The 6,305-nt window shown below is 43.2% G+C and overlaps 2 pseudogenes; both read right to left on the bottom strand.

Annotated features, from left to right (window-relative positions):
- Positions 1 to 411: 411 nt before the first annotated feature.
- Positions 412 to 993, bottom strand: LOC126078327 (thioredoxin-like protein 4A; annotated as a pseudogene).
- Positions 994 to 3,999: 3,006 nt separating this feature from the next.
- LOC126078326 (cyclin-D1-binding protein 1-like) lies at positions 4,000 to 6,037 on the bottom strand (annotated as a pseudogene).
- Positions 6,038 to 6,305: the final 268 nt, after the last annotated feature.

The raw sequence follows: 6,305 nt of genomic DNA, 5'->3' as shown, positions 1-6,305 counted from the left end.
AGAGTAGAACTGTGCCCCGCACGGTTTTCTTTAGTTTTTTTTTTTTTTTTAATTATATTGTTTCAATAATAAGATATAAGAAAACTTTCATCCTAATTGTGTATTCTTTCTGGACTCAAGGCTCTGGATTCCCATTGCCAAGTATGTGAAACCTATCAGCCTCATAATTTCACCTAAATGATAAAGAATTAATTTTGGCTACCAAAATCAGTAATCCATATATCAAGTTTCTTAACGATTATAACTGTTCATAACCTTTTATTTATTTCAGTTAAGTATTTACAGATATTTGCCAGTATAAAAATACAACAGACAGGCAGACTGAAAATTGAAGGCTATGCAATCCTTACTTCAAAAAGACACTCCAGCCTCCATTACTTTTCCAGCAATTTCCCAAAGGCTTTACATAGTTTAAGATGCTCCACACGGAAGTGATTCCACAACACTCACGTACAGAAAGAACAGTGAGAGCTCAGGACACATGGCGACCAGCAGAACGCAGTAACTGTACTTGGTGGAGCGGTCCTTCGGAGACACCACCAGCCGCTAGCCCTAGCACGCCCCTCAGTAAACTGGTTATCTATGATGTCAATCACCCCTTGTTTGTCCTCTATGGCCCAGTTAATCTTGCTGTTGTTACCAGTCTCCAAATCAATCACTATGTGCATGTTCCTGAAGAAAAACATGACAGTGCAAGGATCAAATAACTCACACATTTTGTTGAAGTCTGGTACTTCTGCACTACCTACGGGATAAATAACTGCAAAATTTTTAACTTTAAAACAGCTGTGATATCCAAACGGGGCTCATTACATGATTGGACGATCCTCCTCTGCCATTTCTTTTCAGCTATGCTATATAGAACTTCATCCATATTCATACAAGCAGGATCCCAATTGTTTCCAAACCAATGACGATGATGCAGTCCTTCTGGGAAACTACGGCCTGATCCACCTGCCATTCGTTGTGTAGGTGTGGAAACACTTATGACATCCTGAAAACATGACCGGTATCTTCAAACAAGAACAAAGCTGACCTGTAATCTTCCAGAGCCAAAACTGCTGTGATCTCCATAGGGTTTTCAATGGCTGATTTTTGAGAAGTAGATCACCAGGCCTTTCTTCTGAGATGCCTCTGGGTAGACTTGAACTGCCAGTCTTTAGGTTTGCAGCCAAGTGTGTTAAGTGCACCATCCTGGGGCTATAGTTCAGCCCGGATCAGACACCCACCACTGAGGATGGAAGGGATGTACACTATGAGGGACACCCACTCTACCACACTGAGCAGGGGTGGGACAGATCTCCCCAGGAAATGATGACGAATGACTCAAAATATTCATTATCCACCAAATCCTCACACCCCAATGTCACAGAATGACCCTGATACAATTCTTCACAAGCCTGCAGGCAGTCAGAGTTGATGTGAAATGAGTCAGGCTTGCTATTCCTGGACTAGATGGTTTCTAAAGTCCAATTTTGTAAGACTCCAAGCTGTACTTGTGTGTAACATATTATGTAGCAGCAGGATTTTTCTGAAGAAAATTCCTTGAACTCCAAGCTTTGATGGAGCAGGTATTTGAGTTTTTGAGTAACCCTGAAATCACACTTAACCTCCTCAGAGGCAGGACTCGATGGCATTTCAGGTGGCCTGCCCATCCCTGTACCCTTCTAAAAGAATGCTTGCCCACGGTCTGCTGGGGACTGTATTTCTAGCCCTTCTTACAGCCCCAGATGATTGGCCTAGGCCTCCACGCAGAGGTGGGCCAATACCCTCTAACAGTGTTACCTTAGCTTAAAAAGATGATCTGAGCTTCTTAGAAGCTGTCTTATGAATTAGAACTGAAGGACAAAGTGGGAAATCCCAGTGATCTGTGGATGCTGTGATGTATGGCCCTGTAGAAATGGAGTATAGGGTGGGCCTTGTATAAGGTGAGTAAGCAGAGGGAGCTGATTAAGGCAGAAAGGAGAACGAAGCAGATGCACAGAGAGAAACACAGAGACACAGACAGGATGAGACCAGTGGCCTTAGAAAGGACATGAACAGACAGAGAGATCTGGGAAGAGGAGAGAATTTCTGTTCCTGCAGCTGCTTCAGTGTCTGCCCTTCCAGAAACCTGGATGTTTGCTTTTTTTGTGGATTTCGTATCTGGTATTTTTTGTCCCTGCCTCATTGTTTACTGGAGATATATTGAGTGAAGCTCTCTGTTCTATAAACCAGGGCTTTGAATCCTTTCATTTGGTTCCAACCACTGCTGAGAATTTCCACCCCCAGATATACTGAATCAGAATCTACATTTTAACAATACCCCAGGTGATTCCTACATTAATAAATTTTGAGAACTACCACTTTACTAGTGGTTCTCAGAATTGGTGCGTAACCAGCAACATTAACATCATCTGGGAACTTGTTAGAAATGCAGTTCTCAGCAGGCGTTCAAACCAGAATGAACCAGTTTGAAGCCCTGTCAGTAACTGAAGTTTTCTTAACCAAAACGTTAATCTTGTTTTTTTTAATTTAATTTTTTTATTGTGATTTAGATGAAGGTTTATAGAACATACTAGCTTCTCATTAAACAATTAGTACACGAATTGTTTTGTGACGTTGGTTACCAACCCCGTGACACGTCAGTGCTCTCCCCTTCTCGACCTTGGGTTCCCTATTACCAGCTTTCCTGTCTCCTCCTGCCTTTGAGTCCTTGCTCCTGGGCTGGCATGCCCCTTTAGTCTCACTTTGCTTTATGGTCCTGTCTAACCTTGGGCTGAAGGGTGAACCTCGGGCGTGACTTCATTACTGAGCTAAAAGGGTGTCCAGGGCCATACTCTCAGGCTTCTCCAGTTCTGTCAGGCCAGTAAGTCTGGTCTTTTTTTTTAGTTCAAATTTTGTTCTACATTTTTCTCCAGCTCTGTCTGGGACCCTCTATTGTGATCCCTGTCAGAGCAGTCGGTGATGGTAGCTGGACACCATCTAGTTGTGCTGGACTAGTCTGGTGGAGGCAGTGGTAGTTGTGGCCCATTAGTCCTTTGGACTAATCTTTCCCTTGTGTCTTTGGTTTTCTTCATCCTCCTTTGCTCCAGGTGGGGTGAGTCCAGTGGAGTATCTTAGATGGCCGCTTTACAAGCTTTTAAGACCCCAGACACTACTCACCAAAGTAGAATGTAGAATGTTTTCTTTATAAATTCTGTTATGCCAATTGAGCTAGATGTTCCCTGAGACCACGGTCCCCACAGCCCTCAGCCCAGTAATTTGGTCCCTCGGGGGGTTTGGATGTATCTATGGAGATTCCATGACCTTGCCTTGGACAAGCCAAAACATTAATCTTGACCTCATCCAAACTATGGGCAAGGAGCTTCCTGTAAACGTTTCCATTTTGAATGTATATGTGACCAAGAATTTTGACTCTGAATCAAGAGGCAGAGAGAGAGAGAACAGAAGGAGAAGGAAACAACCCTTACCCTTGTCTTCTGGCTAGATTTTTTAGAAACTGGAATTGCAGGGAAGCAGGAACAGGTAGGTCTACTGTACCAAGGGAGACGGAATGAGGGAACAATTTATTGCTTAAATACCCCTAAGAAAATATAGTGAAATTGAACAATTAAGGGGAAGCTGGCATTTGATACTCAATTTTTTTTCTTATTTAATCATTGGCAGATTACTATTTTATTGAGACCATAAGCATCTTTAGCAATAAAACACACTGTATTGCAAATAAGAAACACATGAGGCAGCTTCCCCAGGAACCTCTGAGGCAATTCAAGAACATAAAGTCATGCAATTATATTTTGCATCTAGCACAGAAAAATATCCCACACTCACATGGTTTATAAATAATAGCCAGTCTGGTCTAACCAACAACATTTGCAGTAGTATCTCTTCTTAAGTATAGACAGGAACTCCCTTTTGATCCAGAAAGCATTCTGGCCCCATTTTAAAAGCAGATATCAGTGCCTGGCTGTGACAATGAGAGACGGAGAGAAGCAGAGTACAAATGAGCCTGAAAACTCATAATTCAAGTTCACTCTGGGGGAGCCCCTTGATTCTGCTCATGCAATGATCAACGCTGTTAATGAGTAAAGGCATCCAACTACCTTCTGGCTGAGGGGTCAGGTTACATATATCTTGCTTTTGTAATTTCAAGTGCCTTCTTTAAAATAAATAAAATAAAATAAAATTTTTAAATTATATTTTCTTTAAAACAGATGCAAGTTTCACACAGTTGATTCACACAGTTGGGTGGCACATCGGTGGATATATGCTCAGAACCAAATCGTTCACACTGGGGCTGATCTCATCAGAAATATCCACAACGTCATCCAGCTGAGCCTCCTGGTCTTTCTTCCCATTCTCTGTCACTGAGATCCGGATTTTCACAAGGCTGGCTTTGGATGCTTTCACCAGCAAAATGCATGGGATTATGAGCTCCTGATCTTCCTCTGATCAGTATAATCCTGATTGTTTAGAAACTCCAATGCATCCTCCTCAACATCAGGGTCCACATAATGGTCATTCCCCAAGCTGTCTTCCTCAGAGTTATTCAAGTGGCCAGAGTAAGGGTCACATTCTTCCACAGCCCCCTTTTTCTCCTCATGTGCATCCTTCACAAAATTTACACTCTTCATCAACATTAAAAGGATTGCAGCTTTATTATTTCTTGGTATCAGAGGTACCTGCTGGCAGATAACCCAAACAGTGTTGCAGAAAAAATAGGGCCCTTGCTTTCAGGGCTCTGAGACAGAGGGATGAAAAGCACTTCAAGAGCTAAGCCATGCCATCCACAATGTCCAGAATGGCACCCCCTGATCCTTGGGAAGCGAGTAGTGTACTGCAATGATTGCCTCGATGGCAACACAGACTGGCTCACAGAACCTCTGTGAAGTGGGAGTCTGGAGAATGCTACGGTCAGAGTTGTGGCTTCCCTCTCTACTTTCACAGCTGCCTCACTGAGTCTTTTCCAGAACTTCTCCAGGTAAACTTCTCCTGGGCTTTGCTGATCCGCACCCTAGGCACCAGCAACTACAGCTCCGCCACCAAGGGTGGAAGCTGCTCCAAAGGCAGAGCCAGGGTGAGGACAGCGGCTGCAGGTGCAGCTGAGCTTGCCACCTCAGCCGCTTGCCTGGAGACCGCAAATGTGGCCACCACAGCTATCAGAGACGCGCTGTGGCAGCCACTCCATTTCCGGCAGCCACAGACTGAGGTCCTTGATACTCGGTTTTTAAAAGTTGATTTATAGAAATATCTTGAGGGGGAAAAACAAACAAACAAACAAACAAGATCTGCAGACTTAACCAAGAATCAGAGAGGCAGCATTGTGGAAAAAGGTGGGCTCTTGGACTAGGTTTTATCTTTTGAAATTGTGGTACATGCATATAAATATAGATGTAAATATATATATATGAGTCCTGGTGGGATAATGATTAAGCACTCAGCTGCTAATCGAAAAGCGGTCGGTTGGAACCTACCAGCCACTCCTCTGGAAAGAGACGTGGCAGTCTGCTTCGCTAAAGATTATAGCCCTGAAAACCCTATGGGGCAGTTCTGCTCTGTCCTATAGTGTCGCTATAAGTTGGAATTGACTTGACAGCAATGGATTATATATACATAGCAAAATATTTGCCGTTTCAACCTTTTTTACATGTATAATTTAATGTCCTTAGTTACATTCATCATATTCTACAACCATTACTGTTTCCAATTTTTTCCATCACCTATAACAGAAGCAACCTCGGTTTAACTGAGGTCTCCCATTTATCAGCTGGGTAACTACAGGCAAGTTACTAAACTTCTCTGTGTCCCAGTTTCCTCATCTGTAAAATAAAAACGATAAATATAAGTGAAGAGGATGTTAAGTGTCCAGTAACTGCTCAAAAATGTTAACTTTTCCTTCTCCTTGGGTTCTCTAGGCCTGTTGGCATCTATGAGAAGTGAAATTGACTCTGAAAAAAATAGAGGCATGTTTAAAATTTGCCTTAGGTGAACCCTACCTGACTTTTTGGTAGTGCCACTCCTCCTCTGTACCCAGGTCTCCCCTACTACCTGACATGACTCCACACCCCAAGATTCAGAGCCTGGGCTGCAGCCAGATCACTGGGACAGGCCTTCCAGAAGAAGGCCTTTTTTAAGGGTCATTCTCCTGAAGTGAACTTTCTTGTGGGAACTCAAGGTGTTAACCCAAGATTCTGAGGGGCTGGTTTTATCTGGGAGACCTTCCCATTTCTCGAATGTGGTTGTCTGACTTTAGCTCTTGGGGAGATTATTAAACATGAAGATTCCCGGACTTCATCTCAAGCCAGGGACTCCCAGCCCAAGGA

The sequence above is a fragment of the Elephas maximus genome, chromosome 6 (assembly GCF_024166365.1).
Source record: "Elephas maximus indicus isolate mEleMax1 chromosome 6, mEleMax1 primary haplotype, whole genome shotgun sequence".
Taxonomy (NCBI): Eukaryota; Metazoa; Chordata; class Mammalia; order Proboscidea; family Elephantidae; genus Elephas; species Elephas maximus.
The sequence above is the reverse complement of the archived record's forward strand: the minus strand, read 5'-3'. Positions and strand labels throughout refer to the sequence as shown.